Source organism: Delphinapterus leucas, chromosome 3 (genome assembly GCF_059928025.1).
Source record: "Delphinapterus leucas isolate spDelLeu-1000000601 "Yukka" chromosome 3, BTC_Dleu_Yukka2, whole genome shotgun sequence".
NCBI classification, from domain to species: Eukaryota; Metazoa; Chordata; class Mammalia; order Artiodactyla; family Monodontidae; genus Delphinapterus; species Delphinapterus leucas.
Window position 1 is genome coordinate 138,817,279 of NC_143131.1, and position 20,514 is coordinate 138,837,792.

At 38.9% G+C, this 20,514-nt stretch overlaps 1 long non-coding RNA gene across 1 annotated transcript in view; it reads left to right on the forward strand.

Moving 5' to 3' along the window:
- Window positions 1–578: 578 nt before the first annotated feature.
- LOC111185548 (uncharacterized) overlaps window positions 579–20,514 on the forward strand; it is a 519,315-nt gene continuing 499,379 nt past the window's right edge. Inside the window, exon 1 of the long non-coding RNA XR_002647573.2 lies at window positions 579–1,057. This is a non-coding gene — a long non-coding RNA (uncharacterized LOC111185548). The remainder of the gene's footprint in view (window positions 1,058–20,514) is intronic.

The window sequence follows — 20,514 nt, forward strand, 5'->3', positions numbered from 1 at the left end:
CCTACCAGTATATGAGACAAATGATTTAACCTCTGGGCTTCGTGGTCCTTGGTTGTAAATGTGGGGAATAATCAGAGTCCAACTTGATGCAGTTGTTGTGGGCTAAAATGAGGTGGCAGGCTAAGTGCCTTGTACAGTCTGGTGAGCAGTAGGTGTTCAGGGACAGTCCCTTTGCTGCCCTCACCAGAGGCAGTGTGCAGTGTGTGATTCCACCAGACCGTAAAGCCAGGGACGGGCAGGGCCTGCATCTCCTTTGGTCAGTGTTATAACTCTAGCAACTAGCACAGTTTCTGACCCAGAACTTGCTCAGTAAATGTTGGTTATGTGAACAAATATGATGGAATAAATGCAAAACATTGAATGAACGAAGACAGTTTTATTGGCTATGTTGGCTGATACAGTGTAAATATGAGGAAGAGTTTTTGAGGCAAAGCTTAGACCCATCATAAAAAGTGTAAGAGGGCTTTCCCTGGTGGCGCAGTGGTAAAGAGTCCACCTGCGCGTCCAGAGCCTGTGCTCCGCAACGGGAGAGGCCGCAACAGTGAGAGGCCCGCGTACCAAAAAAAAAAAAGAAAAAAGTTTAAGGGCTGATGCTGAGGCCCGGGTGAGAAGCACTCACACCTGGAAGCAGATAGGTCAGGTGGAAGGAGGAAGGGCAGTGATTTAGGATCCCCGCCCCCCGCTCAGCCAAGCCCGAATAGGCCCAGCCCCACGCAGCCAACTTCCTCCTCCCAGCACGGGCCTCGCCCTCGCCCAGCCCCAAAGCCATTCAGCTGGCTCCGCCCCAAGTGGCGTGAGTGGGATTGCTGGCTCTTCCCCTCCAGGGTCTGCGCTCGGCAAGGTCCCGGAGCCCCTCACAGTGACGCAATATCTGGACAGCAAGCTGATGGCCGTGAAGGCCGAAGAGAAGATGGACTACTTTCAGGAGTTCCCTGAACACCCTGAAATGATCCTGGACTGACTGAAGGCGCAGCGCGACCAGGACCGGTTCGCTACATCACGCTGATTGTAGAGGGAAACCATTTTGAGGCCCAACAGGCTGTTTTGGCTGCTTGCAGTAAGTTCTCTTACAAATTCTTTCAGGAGTTTACTCAGAACTTTGGGTGGAGATAGAAGGTGTTAGTAAAACGGACCTTTTGTCGTTTAATGCAGGTCACGTAAACAACAAAATTAATGATACTAGGGGAAGAAACCAGTGATGTATGGAAAGCAGCTGAGGTTATACAAATGCTAGAAGCTATCAAAGCTTTTGAAGTCAGATACAGAGGTGAATAAGGTGCTCTTCTCACATTTGTAGTATGCAAATAGTTTGGGAATACAGTGTAACCTTTTTGAATGAGAGTGAAAAAAATACTAGGACCTGATTTTGCTTTGGTGGAGTTGCATCATTGTTCATTTAGAACTGTGTGTGAGAAGGTTCCTGTTATTTGTTAGGAAGCAGCAGTTGCTTTAGAGATTTTTCCTCCCCAACCTATTGAGGTATAACTTATAATACGATTCACCCCTTTTAGTGTAGAGTTTGAATTAGGGTAACTGTATACCGTGGTGCAAGCAACCACCATAAGCAAGCAACATTTCCATCACCCTAAATTTTCTCATGACTCTGCAGTAGGCCCTGATCCCCAGCCCCAGGCAACCACTGATACGATTTTTTTTTTTTTTTTTTTTTTTGCGGTACGCGGGCCTCTCACTGCTGTGGCCTCTCCCGTGACGGAGCACAGGCTCCGGACGCGCAGGCTCAGCGGCCATGGCTCACGGGCCCAGCCGCTCTGCGGCACGTGGGATCATCCCGGACCGGGGCACGAAACAGTGTCCCCTGCATCGGCAGGCGGACTCTCAACCACTGTGCCACCAGGGAAGCCTGATATGATTTTTATCATTGTAGTTTTATCTTATTTAGAATTTCATATAAAAGGATCCCTACAGTATGTAGTGTTTTGTGTTTCACTTTTCTTAGTACTACGTTTTAGAGGTTTGCCCCTGTTATTGTGGGCATTACTATTTTGTTCCTTTTTATTTCAGAGTAGTGTTCCATTGTATGGATGTAACATCTGTTGATGGACATTTGGGTTGTTGCCAGTTTTTGGCTACCACAGATGAAGTGGCTGTAAACATTTGTGTACAGAAAAAAATTGAAGGGCTATATCATTTAGTGTAAGGAGAATAGGGTTCTCTCACTAAAATATAATGGCAATTAAATTAGTATGGTTGTTAACAGATTCTGAATAAGTCATTAGAGGACATTTTTAAAATTTCAAGTTGCGAAACAAAATGTGGAGCTCTATTGCTGAAATAGTTAGACAGACTAGAATACAGGATAAATCAACTTTGAAACACATTTTTTCTCCTTTGGTGTCCCAATGATTCATTTGTTTTTGACTCTCTTCAAAACAAGGGTTGCCAAAAAAAAAAGTCTGCAATGAAGTTCTGTCTTTGTATTCACTTATTCTTCTCCTCCTTTTCTTCTGTGCCTTAATTTTCATAACCACCCCGTCTCTTATTTGAGTTCTAACTTTATATCAGCTATATTAAGCACCTTATCAACTTTATTAAATTAATATTCTTAACAACTGTGGTGTTACCGACCCATTTTACAGATGGAAAGACCGAGGCCCTGAAATGTCGGTTATTTAAGCAAAACCAGGACCGGAACTTAAGGCTGATTTATTAGCCAATGGTTTTTGTATTATAGCACCTGGTACAGAGAAGAATCTTCATATTTCTTTCTGGCTAGCCATGATTACCTGTTACTCCTACACTTGGCAAGGGTAGTGAGCTTATTGATTCTTAAAAGACTTGCAGCTGGAAAAGGAACACAGAGAAAATTGCCAGAGCTTGGGCCATAGGAAAAGGAAGAATAGCTTTTCACCTGAGGAGTGGAAATGCGAATGTCAGGATGGAAAAAACTTAAAAGGGAAAGGCTTTTGTAACCTGGGAATTGATGAAGGAATGCCCTCAGTGCTCTTTGTTCTTTCCTTTCTACCCCCTGGTTGCTTCTATTCCAAGGTCCATGATTTGAGCTTAATTTTTACATGGCCTCTGACATGGGCTGCCTGTGTTCTCTCCTGCTTCATCTTCATTCGTGGGAACTTGAAGTTTTCATGTCTGTCAAGTCTTTTCTGATCACTCTAGGCAAAAGTGATCTCTCCTTTGAGTTCTGGACTCTCTTTGACATTCACTAGGTACTTAATTACATATTTTTTTGTGGTAGCAATAAATTAGCTAAATGAAAGCTGTTTAATATCAGATAAGTATCATATTGTTCCACAACCACAATTGGATTGTAGCAGTCCTGTTAAAAATAGCAAGCATTTAAAATAAAAGGGGCTTCCCGGGTGGCGCAGTGGTTGAGAGTCTGCCTGCCGATGCAGGGGACACGGGTTCGTGCCCCGGTTTGGGAAGATCCCACATGCCGCGGAGCGGCTGGGCCCATGAGCCACGGCCGATGAGGCTGTGCGTCTGGAGCCTGTCTCCGCAATGGGAGAGGCCACAGCAGTGAGAGGCCCGCGTAACGCAAAAAAAAAAAGCAATAAAGGGACTTCCCTGGTGGTACAGTGGTTAGGAATCACACTGCCAGTGCAGGGGACGTGGGTTCGAGCCCTGGTCCAGGAAGATCCCACATGCCACAGAGCAACTAAGCCTGTGTGCCACAACTACTGAGCCTGTGCTCTAGAGCCTGCGTGCCACAGCTACTGAGCCTGCATGCCACAACTACTGAAGCTTGTGCATCTAGAGCCCGTGCTCTGCAACAAGAGAAGCTACCGCAATGAGAAGCCTGTGCACTGCCATGAAGATTAGCCCCCTCTCGCCACAACTAGAGAAAGCCCGTGTGCAGCAACGAAGACCCAACGCAGCCAAAAATAAATAAAATTAAACCTTATAAAATCCCAATAAAAATGAAATAATAGCTAATATTTATTCATTGATTTATTTATTTCTGTGGTACGCGGGCCTCTCACTGTTGTGGCCTCTCCCGTTGCGGAGCACAGGCCCCGGACGTGCAGGATCAGTGGCCATGGCTCACGGGCCCAGCCGCTCAGCGCCATGTGGGATCTTCCCAGACCGGGGCACGAACCCACGTCCCCTGCATCGGCAGTCGGACTCCCAACCGCTGTGCCACGAGGGAAGCCCAATAGCTAATATTTATTGAAAAACATTTACTATGTATCATTATTTCATCTATTTCTCACATGAACTTTATGAGATAGATATACTATTATTCCTGCCTTATGTATGAAGGAATGGAGGCTTAGCGAGATTAATTTCCCCAGGTTGATACAGCTAGAAAATATAGTCCAAAAGGGAATATAAAAATCAACATAATCCTACCATCCAATAATAATTACTCTTAAATTTTAAGTAGATTTGAGGACAGACCCTTTTTTAGAAACTTAAAATGCTTAACAAAGTGCTAGTCAAATAATGAATACTCAAGGTATATTTATTGAATAATCCAGTGCATTCCACAGAAACACCATTGAATAAATCACAAGCTGAATCATATTTTCCTGACTCGACTACTTAATTTAGTAGTCCTTTCCTTCCTACACAGCTGATTGTCCAGTATGAGGTTTTCTACCCACTGATGTCAAAGACAGTTGTTATGGAGAAATTTTGGTCATAGGAAAAAACATAGCTTCCCCAGCCCTACCCTTTACTTTGTAAAAATAAACCAGAAAGGATAAATTCTAATGTTTTCTTAAGTAAACTTCCCAGGTCCTAAAAGTTGCATTTTTAGAAAAATTTTACTCAACTTAAATCCCTTGTGGTTCTGTAATGTCCTCTGTAGAAAAATATCTTGAAATAGCTATGCCTCTTTTTTTCTGAAAAATTGTTCTTCCTTTGGTCTGTGAAGATTTAATTATATTCGTTTTTAAAAAACACAACTTTGGCCATATTTTCCTCTCCTGTTTGAATTCTTCATCTTTTTTAGTGAAAAGACTCATGCTTTTGTCTGGATCCTTCTCTTTCATAGTTCTTAGCCTTTCTTCAAAAACAGATGTTATGCCAATAGTCTTGACTGGGAGCATCATAGAAAGTAATGGCTGAGAGCATAGATTTTGGAGTTTCAAATACTCATTCCATCACTTTTTAGCCTTGTGATCTTGGGCAAGTTACTTAACTGCCTCAGTTTTCTCATCTGGAAAATGGCAACAATAATATTTTCCACTTCACAGGGTTATTTTGAAAATTTCATATGGAACACATTACATATAAGATGCTTAGCATACTGCCTGATTGATGTTTAAACATAAGAAAGGCTTTCTTTTCTCTAAAATATTATCCATCGGAAGACTGAGTGGCATTTCATAAAAAGTTCTTCGGAAGCCTCTCATAAGGGATGCACTGTAAAATAGCGTTAAGATTTGTGGAAAACACAGAAGCCCTAAAGACCTCATTGAATGTTAGTTTTGCATACTTAAAGAGCTCATCTGCCATCATAGGTTTTAAAAAGAAGTAAAACTATTTAACACAGCTTGTAATTGTTCCTGGGGGTTTGACCTCACAACTTTAAGCATTGTATGCCAGTGTAAACCAAAATTTTAGTCCTTAAGGAAGGAAAATTCTGTGTGTTTGGGTTTGTGGAAATTAGGAATATATTCCTACAGGATGATGAGAAAAGTGCCCTAATGTCATGCTGATGAGGCTTCAGGTGTGGGTAATACTGCTACCGATCGCATTTGCACAAATTCAAACAGTTTAGACGGAGGAGAACTCGATGAGCTCTGGAAAGCTGTTAGACATCTCAAAATGAGGATCCAGAGTTGATACAGACATAATGATAATGATACACGTGAAGAATTCAAATAAAATTATTTTAGTAAGGGATTTCCCCGGTGGTGCAGTGGTTAAGAATTAGCCTGCCAATGTGGGGGACAGGGGTTCGAGCCCTGGTCCGGGAAGATCCCACATGCTGCGGAGCAACTAGGCCCGTGTGCCACAACTACTGAGCGTGTGCACCACAACTACTGAAGCCCGCGTGCCTAGAGCCCATGCTCCGCAACAAGAGAAGCCACCGCAATGAGAAGCCTGTGCACTGCAACGGAGAGTAGCCCCTGCTCGCCACAACTAGAGAAAGCCTGCGAGCAGCAACGAAGACCCAACGCAGCCAAAACTAAATAAATTAAAAAAAAATTACTTCAAGTAATATGAGAATAGTAAAGAGGAGTAATTCTAAATTAATATATTTCATATAATATGTGGTTTTAAACATGAGTGTAAGGAATAAAAAAAGTCAGTCATTAGAAGTAAATATTTAACTCTTCTATCTTAATGTAAAAGTTTATGTGCTTAAGTCAGCTAGAAATATTTTAGGAATCTTCTTACTAGGAAAATGGAGGAATCATATTCAAGGTCACAATCTATTTTGGTATATATATGGTAATGAGTTCTAAAAAATAAGCCAAAATAATATTGGTAACAATATACTTTTAAAAGACCAGATCCTCTTAAAAGTAATCAACCTGATAATTTGGAGTAGTTCATTCAGGTCTTTTGTCCCTACATGGACTGTTTTTCTCTTAATTTACCATTGTCTCTTTCTATTGATCTTTTTGTTTGTCTGTTTATCTTCTGGCTTTTGTTGTTTGTAAGAGACCCATTTTTTTTTTTTTAATATCTTTACTGGAGTATAATTGCTTTAAAATGGTGTGTTAGTTTCTGCTGTATAACAAAGTGAATCAGCTATGTGCTTTTCTAAGAATTTGTCCATTTCTTCCAGGTTGTCCATTTTATAGGCATATAGTTGATTGTAGTAATCTCTCATGATCCTTTGTATTTCTGCAGTGTCAGTTGTTACTTCTCCTTTTTCATTTCTAATTCTTTTGATTTGAGTCTTTTTCCTTTGTTTCTTGGTGAGTCTGGCCAGTGGTTTATCAATTTTGTTTATTTTCTCCAAGAACCAGCTTTTAGTTTTATTGATCTTTGCTATTGTTTCTTTCATTGCTTTCTGATCTGATTTTTATGATTTCTTTCTTCTGCTAACTTTGGGGGGGTTTTGTTCTTCTTTCTCTAATTGCTTTAGGTGTAAGGTTAGGTTGTTTATTTGAGATGTTTCTTGTTTCTTGCGGTAGGATTGTAATGCTATAAACTCGCTCTTAGAACTGCTTTTGCTGCATCCCATAGGTTTTGGGTCGTCGCAATTTCATTGTCATTTGTTTCTAGGTATTTTTTGATTTCGTCTTTGATTTCTTCAGTGATCTCTTGGTTATTTAGTAGTGTATTATTTAGCCTCCATGTGTTTGTATTTTTTACAGATTTTTTTCCTGTAATTGATATCTAGTCTCATAGCGTTGTGGTTGGAAAAGATACTTGATACGATTTCAATTTCCTTAAATTTACCAAGGCTTGATATGTGACCCAAGATATGGACTGTCCTGGAGAATGTTCCATGAGCACTTGAGAAGAAAGTGTATTCTGTTGTTTTGGGATGGAATGTCCTATAAATGTCAATTAAGTCCATCTTGTTTAATGTGTCATTTAAAGCTTGTGTGTCCTTATTTATTTTTATTTTGGATGATCTGTCCATTGGTGAAAGTGGGGCGTTAAAGTCCCCTACTATGATTGTGTTACTGTCGATTTCCCCTTTTATGGCTGTTAGCATTTGCCTTATGTATTGAGGTGCTCCGATGTTGGGTGCATAAATATTTACAATGGTTATGTCTTCTTCTTGGATCGATCCCTTGATCATTATGTAGGATCCTTCTTTTTCTCTTGTAATAGTCTTTATTTTAAAGTCTATTTTGTCTGATAAGAGAATTGCTACTCCAGCTTTCTTTTGATTTCCATTTGCATGGACTATCTTTTTCTATCCCCTCACTTTCAGTCTGTATGTGTCCCTAGATCTGAAGTGGGTCTCTTGTAGACAGCATATATATGGGTCTTGTTTTTGTATTCCTTCAGCCAGTCTAAGTCTTTTGGTTGGAGCATTTAATCCATTTACATTTAAGGTAATTATCGATATGTATGTTCCTGTTCCCATTTTCTTAATTGTTTTGGGTTTGTTAATGTAGGTCTTTTCCTTCCCTTGTGTTTCGTGTCTAGAGAAGTTCCTTTAGCATTTGTTGTAAAGCTGGTTTGTTGGTGCTGAATTCTCTTAGCTTTTGCTTGTCTGTGAAGGTTTTAATTTCTCCATCAAATCTGAATGAGATCCTTGCTGGGTAGAGTAACCTTGGTTGTAGATTTTTCCCTTTCATCACTTTAAATATGTCATGCTACTCCCTTCTGGCTTGCAGAGTTTCTGCTGAAAGATCAGCTGTTAGCCTTATGGAGATTCCCTTGTATGTTATTGGTTGTTTTTCCCTTGCTGCTTTTAATACTTTTTCCTTGTGTTTAATTTTTGATAGTTTGATTACTATGTGTCTTGGCATGTTTCTCCTTGGATTTATCCTGTATGGGGCTCTCTGCGCTTCCTGGACTTGATTGACTATTTCCTTTCCCATATTAGGGAAGTTTTCAACTATAATGTTTTCAAATATTTTCTCAGTCCCTTTCTTTTTCTCTGTTCTTCTGGGACCCCTGTAATTCGAATATTGATCTTTTAGATTGTTAAACTGAAATAAGTACAATTTTTCCTTGAGTGCCAGTCTAAATATCTTCCTCCTCAAAACACAGACTATGGGCTTCCCTCTCGGCGCAGTGGTTGAGAGAAAACCTGCTGACTGGGTTTGTGCCCCGGTCCGGGAAGATCCCACATGCCGCGGAGTGGCTGGGCCCGTGAGCCATGGCTGCTGAGCCTGCGTGTCCGGAGCCTGTGCTCCGCAACGGGAGAGGCCACAAAGTGAGAGGCCCGCGTACTGCAAAAAAACCCAAAACAAACAAACAAAAAAACCCCACAGACAGTGACTAAAATTCAAGTCCTCATTAGGGTTCATTTTCTTCCGGTGTAAACCCACCAACTTTAAATATACACATACACAATTACATACACATGTACTTCTTTGTACTTAAAAAAAAAAAAAAAAGTAAAGTCTATGCAATTTATGATTTTATCTCACAGTAGAGTTTTATTCGTTATTCACTTCAGTTTAGCATGTTCTCTGTTCCAGGTACTGTTTTAAGAACTGTGCAATTATTACCTCATTTAATCCTCACAACCCCGTTTTTAGATAGATACTATTTTTATCCATTTTTTAACAATGAAAATCTGAGGCACAGAGAGGTTAAGCAATTTTCTCTTGGTCAGTAACTAATAAGCTACAGAGCCAGCATTTGAATTCAGAGTCCAAGCCTTTCACAATTTTGCTATAGACTGACACTGGCTGGATGTTCTTGTTAACGTTTACTTAAAGAAAATAAACTTTTTGTAAATATAAAATGTAATACATGCTAATTATTAATGGAGAGTAGTAAGATACATAAGTTGTTAAAATCTCAGTCTATGGTAAAATTGATAAAATTGATGATAGTCACTCCTAACCTACCAGTTTCCATAAAGATAGCTACTGTTAAAGTTTGTTGTATATTATTTGTCATATTTCTGTAGCTTGTGGCTAACTTTATTATGTGTTGTGGATGTTTTTCCATGAAAGGTTGTGTGGTTCTGTCTTAATTTATCTTACTGGTTCTATTGTATGGGTATACCATAATTTATTTAGTTATTATACTATTCATGGCTATTTAGATTATTTGTAGTTACTGGAAAACAGGAAACTATATGGAAATAAGTATCCTAGTATTTAACATCTCTGTAAATGCAAATTTCATTTTTCCAGTTTAGGCCCAAAACCTTGGCATTATCCTTGATATCTCTCTTTCTCTAACACAGAGATTATTGTATCGAATTCAACAGCAAATCCTATTGATTTTTAATTTTTACATATATGCAGATTCTGTTTTTTAAATATGTTGGCCATTTCTCAGCACCTCTTATCACTAACATCTGGTCCAAACCATCATTGCCTCTTATCTAAATTATTGTCATCATCTTCTAGCAGTGTCTCTTCTTCCCAACAGCAGCCAAGAGTCATTTTTTAAAGCTCAGTCAGATAAAAATCACTCTGGTCAAAGCTCTTCAGTATCTCCCATTTAACTCACTGAAATCCAAAGCGTTTGCTATGGTCTTTTAAGGCTCCCCATAAACCAGCATCCTACTACTTTTCTGACCTGGACCTCTACCATTCTTCCCCCATATTCACTGCACACCAGCCACGCTGAAATATTTGCTATTTCTTGAATGTAATAAGCACAGTTTTTCCTTAGGGTCTCTGTGTTTGTAGTTTACACTGCCTAGAAATCTTCCAGCCTCTCCCTTCCCCCCATACTTTCCTGACTCACTCCCTTATTTCTCCTTTAGGTCTCTGTTCAAATGTTGCTTTACATATTTGTTGAATGAGTATTGAATGAACATATGTTTGTCCATTTGAATAAATGCTTGTGTAGAATAAATTTCTAGAAACAAAATTGCTTCCTTACGTGCTCATTGCAATTGTTTGTCTTTTTCAAATCCTCTGTTATTACACTCCTCCTTCCCACACGGTTGCCTATCTTATTTAGTGTTCTCCTGCCCTTCTTCAAAATGGTTCTGTGAGTCTATCTGCTGTTTCTACCGTGGAAGGCTGGCTCGGTTTCTTTCCCTCCTGGGATCTCTGGAGGAGAAACAGGCACTAGGCAGCTGGTCTGATCCCCATGGGCCTCTTCACAAGGTTGTGATTTCAAGAGTGACCTTGGGGTATGACAGAGTTGTCATTAAACAGTTTAATAGATGAAAGAATCTCCTCTTCATCCTTCAGTCGCACTTATTTCTCCTCAAATGTCTGGCACTAAATTGTAAATAATACCACAAAGAAAAGGTATAGAAAAGATTGGATTTATCATATCGGTTTAAAATTTCCCAAACATATATTGAAATTGGAATAGATCAAAGACATCCTGGGATTTTAGTCATGAAAAAATACCTATCTGTATGTACCTTAAAAAAAAAATTACAGCACTTTTGCTTATATTTACCACCATCCTTTTAAGAAAATAATATGAATATTGGTAAATTTTAGGTAATTTGTGATTTGCACTGTCCCCTGGATCTCTAACGTAACAATGATAACAATGAGTAATTGGAATCATGAAATTATGGAATTTTTGTAGAAGAGCTCATTTATCTAAATCCTTAATCTTACAAAGAGGGAAACAAATCTACAGAGGTTGGGTGACTTATTCAAGGTCACACAGCTAGTTAATGGTACAGGCAGGTCTTCTGACTCCTCAAACAGTGCTCAGCAGTATCCATTGAGCAGTGTCTATGAACCAAGCTCTTTGCTAACTGAAATTCTATCTGCTAGATAATTCCCGTTCCTTCCAATTGTCCTGACACCCTGCAGTTTATTTAGATTACGTGATTTGGCCTCATATTATTTCTGGAGCTGGCAGGATAAGAATCACCCTGTTAGGGTGCTTAATTTTGTGCTAATGATCCTTCTTTCTGTCTGAAGTCTTCAGGTTACAGTTTTTTCAAAGGAACTCTGTGCCGCTTGTCCTTTTCCACTTGCCGCATGATGTGCACATCGGTGCCTCCTGCAGCCTTCCATTTTTAATTGCCTCTCCTTCCTAATGAAGCCTGTATCAGCTCCAGTGCTAATTGAACTTCGTCCTTCATTCAGACTGTGTTATTAAACAAATAGTCACAGTGTTTGGTCGCACTTTAATAGGATGTTTGCTTAACATCAAAAACTTATTAGTAATCCATTGAAAAGGCAATTAATGGAGGACATGTGGGTAAGGAAATTGAGCTAGTCTGCAGCCCAGGACATAAGAATGGCAAAGACGCGTTGGTGTGCTAAGGTTTAACTGTCTGTGTCCTGGAAGTTGCAAACTGATGGTTAGATTCAGGATTCTTAACCCAAGTCAATAAAGTTATCCTTTATATGAAGTAGCATGTACACGTCTGGTATTGAACTGAAGGACAGGCTGGTTGTCTGTCTCGCTTGATCCTAACTCACCTCTCTCACTTGCTGTGTCTCTCAAACATTTTCCCCAAGCTTTTTATCATATAGACTTAAATTTATCATTGTATAACATATTGATAGGTTAGAAGGAGCAAGCAGCTCATCTGTAATCTTATCAGAGATAACCATTGATAAGATTTTGGTGTATACTCTTCCATGCTCCCTTTTAACGCACATATACAGTCTTAAAATTGGATCATCTACCACCTTGACCTATTATTTGATAATTTTTAATTGGTAGTGTGTCCTGGACAATAAATAGGGACCTATACATCATATTCAATGGCTTTGACATATTTTCTTGGATGGATAGGCTGTAATTTATTTCATCATATTGTTGAACGCTTAGAAACAAGTGTCTCTTACTTGTTTGTTTGTATAGCCCTAAGTGAGCATCATCATTTGGGTGAATAATATTAACATTAGGAAATCAAATTGACAGATTGCTCTGTTATAGAACAGTTATCATCTGTGGTGTGAATACATGCAGTATTTGGTGTCATTAGAATACAGATTTACATCCTATGTAGCAACTTTTATGAGTATCAAATTTCCTTTGCTTGTATTTATGCCAATAAAATAATTAAGAGACAACAGGTGGCTGATCAAGATATAGTCTTAGGATAATGGCTTAAGGTATGGATTCCCCCCTACCTGTGAACTCATGAGGATAAAAGATACCTAGGTTCAAAGGGAAAACAAAGTCTAAAAATATGAACATAATGGTATCTGGCAATTGAGTAAGGCATAGTAGACCAAATTCTTTTTATGATCCACGTTAAATAGATACGAGAGGAGAAGAACCAATAATGGGTTACTCCGTTTATTCCACAGACCTCGGATATGACTTGTGAAACTCCCATCTGCCTTAATGTGAGCCATGCATGGCTGGGTCCCCAAGCAATATTTAGTAAATGAATGGTGTTACTGCCTGGCAGGGACCCTTTTAGAAAGTGCTGTTGTTGGGAGAACCTAAATAGATATATATACTCTCATTTAGCTAGGATTATGATGCATAAAATGTTGGTAATAGGTTTAAAAGATTAGCATAGACTAGCTTTCCATGAGAGCGTTCCTTATATATAAAAAATTGAATGTTATTTCTAATGTCATCGTAAAAGTAAGGCTGGAGGATTATCGATTATAATTATAATAATTATAATTATTATTATAGCTTGATAATTGACTCTCGAGTTTTTAGCACTCGGCCCTGGGTTTTCTGTTTACCTTGCTCAAGCAATTTGGTATAATTAATTTTAATGGCTGTATTTACTTTTAGGGTTTATACTTGGGTGGAAAGATATCTTTAGTCAAAATCTCATAGAATTATCATCTCTCTTTGAATTAAAACCATACAATAGTTTAAAATAAGAATCTCTCTAAACTTAAATGAAGAGAGCAAAATGCAGAATCTTTTAACATGTTTACAACTCCATGAAATAGAAGTGTCTGTGGATGAGGATTAGAAAGAAAAACATAGATGAAAATAGTTAATATGGTAGATGGTAACTTGATATATATTTTTAGTAAAATATAAGTACAGATTGGGGAAAGACGGCGTTGGATAAGATTTTTTGTTTGTTTGGAGATGCCTCCAAAAAGCTGTGAGTTGCTCATCTGTCAAAAGATTTGTCTAGAAAAATAGTCATTGATCATGTTGACTCATAAATGTAATCAATCAGAAATCCCATGTTGCTCCATAGGCTTCTAAGAGAAAAGGAAAGAAACAATGGGTGAAATTTATGAAAGATACATTCTCTAGCATTGGAAAAGCCTCCTCCTTTTTCTCCTCCTCTTCTTTATTTTTATATCCACAGACTTGTTGGTAGTTAGCTTTTAGGAGATGTGTTTTCACCATATGATACTGAATCTCTCAATATTATCTTAGGCTGAGACTCTGTTCCTTTTATTCTGGCAGTTAAGGCAGATACAAATATTAAAAAAAGTTATGATCAGAGGACTCCTCTACTTTTTATTGTTAAAAGGATTTTTATTAAACATTAAAACTATGAATTTTTAATGGAACACGTAGTAGTTGAAAAAAACAGAAACAAAGTAAAAAGAAAACAAGAATAATTGATAATTCCTTTATTTAGGGATGTATCATAGTATTAAATGGTTTTATTTCATTACAGTCTTTTTTTTCTGTCCAATATGGATGCACATATGTATATTTTTGATACTATAATCGGATAATATTGTGATAAACCCTTTTATAGATACATTTGATATACTGTTCTGAGTGTTTCCTTAGGATTAGCTAAAATTACTTAAAATTTGTCTGAAGGTTTTAAGTCACCAAGGGGTTTGGGGCCGGAGAAAGGGGTTGGTGACGATGAAGCTGTTGATTAGAGGAGGAAGGAGTGATGACTTTGGAAATATTTTCCTCCGTTCCAGTCATCTCTCTCAGCATTGTGGAAGATAGTGTGGAATGGTCTCTGGCTTGATGATAATTCTGAGGACCCTAGTTGATAGGGTATATGGGAAGCAAAACTTAGAAAAGATTCTTATGCATGTAAGTCAGTCCTTAAAAGTTGTGTAGAAAAGTGAGAGGTTATTTGAGATTATTATATGCTATAAATATTCTGATCTATAAATTTGACTTTTTTCATTAGGGAAAATATGAATCCCAGAGTGTTCTGAGTATGCTTTCTTTGAAAGAGAACATGGGTTTAGTAATAGAGACTCACAAATGCAGAAATAAGAGAAATATGAAGTTTTGCTTTTGCAAACATACTGAAGTGGAAAATAGAAAAGCCGAAATCAACAACAGTAACAGCAACAACAAAAAGCCACATCCATTTGGACTAAAATACATGTATATATAACGCAACTTTCCAAGCATAAAACGAAAATTCTAGCCAAGGGAATGAAAGAAATACCTTTTGAAAAATCACTGAAATAGGCCTGTTGTTGACAGAGTTTTTATTTCCCCTTTAGAAGATCTGTTTATTACAATTCTGGGAATGAGAGGGATGATTTTGAATAAAGAATAGAGCCATTTAAGATGTTGTGCACAGTACCAGAATTTATGAAGACTGGTTCGAATTAAAACTAAATGTCACCAGCACATAGAAGCCAACAGGAATGTACATTTCATTTATTGTATTGGGAATTGGGGAGGGGAACAGGAATGGGCTTACTCTTACAGGACTTTCTTTTCTGCAGCACTAATTTGTATAGGCAGAACTTAGACCTTAAAGAAGCATGCATTTCTCTAGAATCTTCTTAGATGTTCAGGTTAATTTATTAATCGGCAAGAGTTAGAATCATATCCCCTACTTGGACAGAGTGCAAGAGGGAAAAATTCAAATGTACAATGGAATCATTTATGCAGCAAATCTGTACTGAGCACCTACTCTTTGCCAGGTGTCATTTTGGCCATTGTAAGTACATTGGTGGACCAGACAGACAGGTCCTTGTCTTTGGGAGTGTCTAGAGTTTGGGGACTGTTAATACACAGCAAGAGAAGGATGATTGCTCTGTCAACAATTAAAATTGGATGATTGGGAGATGCTGGAGGGGACACTTAGGTTGGATGGTCAGGGAAGACCACTGTGTCACATTTGAGAGGGTCTTCCAAAGTTAAGTCTGCTCCTTTTCCCCTGCAGTTTAGAGAAAGCTTCCTTTTGTGGGCTTTACCTTCTTGTCGAGGGCTTACTATTATGATTTGCTTCGACTGAAGAGCTGTAAAGCTGAAATAAAGATGCAGTTAAAAAAAAGAGTTGGAGATGCATTTTTTATAAGTCAGAGGCTCAGGTGCACCATCATTTTCTCAGCTCCAAGAAAATCATAAATTATTTTTTATTAGAGGGAATTTCTGCAGCTCTAGATCTTAATGACTGCTGAACAGGAGGTTTTTTTTTTTTTTTTTTTTTTTTTGCTAAACATCAAGTAGCTGCCAGTTTTAATTTTCTTTTAGAATTTACACTTTAAAAACATTGTTTTAGCTGTTGAACAAAACTGTCTCTTTTATCCAAGGGACGGTGCCAGAGTATGAAATGTGCATCTTGGTTTGATTTCTTCCCCTCCAGCCTGACTCACGAGTAAAAACCAGCCTTGCGTTTTATGATTAGAGGGCTAGTGTTCAATATTAATAACTGTGGAAAAATCAAATTCCAACTTTACCCTTTAATATCTTCATGCCCGGAAGTCATATAATTTGAAAATTTGAGAGCAAGCCAACTGCATTCCTGGTATTTTTCTTGATGATGCCATGTGATTCTTTAGCACAGATTATTAGTGCAATAATTTTGGCACTTGGGATTTCAAGGACCGGTAAAATGGCAAAAAAGTAAATTAAAAAATATTTATCCGGGGTTTCCCTGGTGGCACAGTGGTTGAGAGTTTGCCTGCCTATGCAGGGGACACGGGTTCGTGCCCTGGTCCGGGAAGATCCCACATGCCATGGAGCGGCTAGGCCCGTGAGCCATGGCCGCTGAGCCTGCGCGTCCGTAGCCTGTGCTCCGCAACGGGAGAGGCCACAACAGTGAGAAGCCCGTGAACCGCAAAAAAAAATAAATAAAAAAGTAAAAATATTTATCCAGTGTTTGTTATATCTCAGACATTTTTCTGGGGATGGAGAGACAACAGTGAACAAAAAAAGAAAAGAAATAGACAAAAGTTACTGCCCTCATGTAGAGTACGTTCAAACGAGGGGAGGTATTCAGCAATAAATACTCAACAGGTAATGCCTCATAGTGATAGATAATAAGAAGAAAAATTATAGATGGTTAAAGGGACAGTCAGGTTGGGGTGAGGCTTGCAATTTTAGAAAGGAGAAGGATTGGCTTGGAAAATTCTTACTGAGTTATTACTTTTGAGTATAGAAGGGAAACGGGTGAGGGAGCAAGCCAATGTGGATATCTGGATAGATGGGAGCAGCAAGTGCAAAGACCCTGAGGCACATGCATTCGTGGTACCATCCAGGAGCTGTAAGGAAGCCAGTTTGGCTAGAGTAGATGGGAAGGAAGAAAGAGTTGTAGGAGATCAGCTCAGAGATGATGGAGATAGATCATGTAGGTTCTTATAAGCCATTATAAAGACTCTTTGGTTTTTAGTTGGAGTCAAGTGGAGAGTCATTTCAGGATTGTGAGCAGAGGAATGCCGTGATTTGACTTTCTAAGAATACACTAAAGGAAAGCAAGGGAGGGGCTTCCCGGGTGGCGCAGTGGTTCAGGATCTGTCTGCCAGTACAGGGTACACAGGTTCAATCCCTGGTCTGGGAAGATCCCACATGCCGCAGTGCAGCTAAGCCTGTGCACCACAACTAATGAACCTGCGTGCCACAACTACTGAAGCCTGCATGCCTAGAACCCATGCTCCACAACAAGAGAAGCCACTGCAATGAGAAGCCCGTGCACCACAATGAAGAGTAGCCCCTGGTCACCGCAACTAGAGAAAGCCCGCGTGCAGCAATGAAGACCCAACGCAGCCAAAAATAAAAGATAAATAAATAAATAAATTTATTGGGGGGGGGAAGGAAAGCAAGGGAGGTAGCAGAGAGACAAATTAGGAGACTGTTTCAATAATCCAGGCCAGAGGAAATGGTGGTTTGGACCAGAGCAGTATCAGTAAAGGTGGTAAGAAGTTGATTTCTGGGTATATTTTGAAATTAGAGCCAACAGATTTTACTGTCGGATTGAATGAGGGTTGTAAGAAGAGTTGAGTCCAAGGTTTTTGGCTGGAGCAACTGAAAGGTGGAGTTGCTGTTTGCAGAGAATGGCTGCACTGTGGCTGATGGGGGTACAGGTTTTTAGGGGAGGATCAAGAGATTGGTTTTGGACATGTTGGGTTTGAGATGTCTATTTGGTATGCAGTGGAGATGATAACAGGATACTGAGAATGAGTTGGAGGTATACCTTTGGGAGCAGTCAGTACCAGTCAGCAAAGAGCCAGGATGCTCTTTGCTATTGTGCACACTGCCTTCTATGTTATGCTGTTTGTGACTTGCATAAAAATTGTTTGTGACACCCTAGTAACCTAGTTTAAAGCCAGGACTCTTTTAAGTTTTTTCTCTGCTTTAATTCTGGATAGGTAATGATTTTATGTTTATTTTTCTTTTTATCAATATTCTTTTTTCCCCCTACTCATCATAGCCATGTAGCTTCTTCTTATCCTTATTTCCTCAAGGGTTTGGATGAGGGGTGAAGGTCTGGTATTGATTTATCGGCCACAGAAAAGCAATTCCTTTTTGATATTTCTCTGGAAGGAGGCTCTTTTTGGAAGAGTTTTTGTTACCTTTCCAATTAACCCATCTTAGAGTTGATTATGATTTTAAGCTTCATGGTGCAATAATCTGTAACATTTATATCATGCCGTTATCTCTTTCCAAGTACTTTGTGAATGTTTGTTAATTGCTTGCCATTCATCCCACAGCAAATAAAGCTGAATTTACATTCATTGTAGGAGTTTCCCAACAGTGGAGGTTTGAGCGATGAAGTGACTGTCCATCAAACACCTGGCTGGTCAGGGAAAAGGGATTCATAATGCAAGTAATATTGATGACCTCATCTCCATTAATTATTATTATTTTAGTACCAGCAGCATTCTCCTCATAAAAGTCAGAACCCCAAATGAAAGAGGTGTCTTCTTTCCCTAGAGATTATAACTGATATGACCAGCTTGATGAACCGATGGGCAGTATTAAGCACTAAGAGGATAAATGAGGAGGTGGACCACAGTTGCCTTAAACACTTCTAATCATGAAAACAGGGAACTGTTACCCCAGAGGTCTTTAGAGCAGGGCTCAATAATCTGGTAGAATGAGAGTAGAAGCAGTTGGCCGACTAGCTAATTACAAAGGCAACTCCACTTTTACTTGTATTGTCAGAGGACTCAGGTAAACATGTTTTATTTACTTTTTTAAAAACTCACTCATTGAAAAATTTATTGACATGTCCTATATGATATATACGTCATAGGCTCAAGGGGATATAGTAATGTATAAAACAGACTAACATCCCTGCCCTTATGGAACTTTCTAGGGGGTGGAGATAATGCGATTAATATTTACTGATGCTTACCATTGTTAAACCCTCTTCTATGACTTCATTTAAGAAATCATTTAATAACAACAACTGTCCTGTTATTATCCACATTTTGAAGAAAAGAAAACTAAGGTATAGAGAGAATAAGTTATTTGTTCAAATCCATAGTTAGTACATGGTGGGGCTTTAGTCAAACAAAGAGAACCACTCTGCTTTGCTTAATTTTCTTTCCTACATGAAGTATTGGAGATGAAGGGGGTAGTTGGTTCGAATAATTCACATTAGCCATTTACAATGATAAAATTCAACATACTGATCTTAAATTCTTGGGAGTTAGAATGCATGCCTCCAGAATTATGTCACAGGTCAGAGAAAAAAATGGTCTCACATTGGTTTTCTCCAAGTTTTTGCCTTGGACAAGTAGGACGTGGGTTATTCCATTCTCACATATTGTCTTTCCTGTTCATTTACATTTAATGAAGACAGCTGGTTCTTTGAGATAAGTCTTATTTCTAGGATTTTTGGAGATGATAATTCAGGGCTGGCCTTAGGCAAAATTGTAAAGTATGTTGAGTTAGGGATCTTTGATCATCTTACTTTCTCACTCTGTTCCCACCCTATTTTTACTTACTTTCTTGTACAACCCCTTCTCCGTTCCTTTCTACAAACAAAATGAATAACAACAGCTTAAAAGTTATTATGTGGGGAGAAAGAGTTAAATTTATGTGTTTCAGGAGGGATTCTACTTTTCATGATGGCATTTCATGCAATCAGTAGATCATGGTTGGGGCCTTGTAGGACCTTTCAAAACATCTTTTAATATCTTCAAAGAATTAATTACGATGCAGCAGAAAGAGTAGAGACTTTTATGTTGAATGGAAATGGGTTTTAATTCTGACCCAATCATTTGTAAATTAATGGGAGGCTGGGCAAAATATTTTAATCATGGGAGCCTCATTTTCCTCGTCTAATTAGGGTGAAATAATTTCTTCTATATGTGTAGTGACTTTTTCTGTGTCTGGTACTCAATAAGTGCTTAGTAAATGGCTGCTGTTTGTTAATATTCATTCAACAGGTGTTTAAATACCTATTGTTTATGGGCTAGGTTCTGGGAAGCGAAATTATGGTGCAGTTCAAATATTGTGAATACAGATGCAAAAGATGAAAATAGTATTCACTGTGAGCCTCAATCACTGGAGTAGATGCTGTCCTTTCCATGTCTTCTTCACTCACCCGCGCGCCCCCCCCCCCTTTCATTGGTGAGTACTCTGGTAACTAAAACACTTTGGCACCCATCAGAGTCCTATTCTGGTAAGAATTGCCTTTACTTATCATCTTGCCTTTGTCTGTCCTAAGCTTCAGGAGATTGACCATGAATGTTGCTAGTTCTATTCTTGTGGATTCCTCATTGCTGCTTTCCCCTGCTGTGTTCCTCTGTAAGATGAGGAATTGGGCATCCTGACTGTAGTGTCTATACTTCTAATTTCTTTGCTGTGCTGCATCCTTGAAATAGTGATGACCCAATCAGGCTCTAGTGGGAATAAGGTGGAGGGGATGGATTCCAAAACTAAGTATAAGTAGGAAGC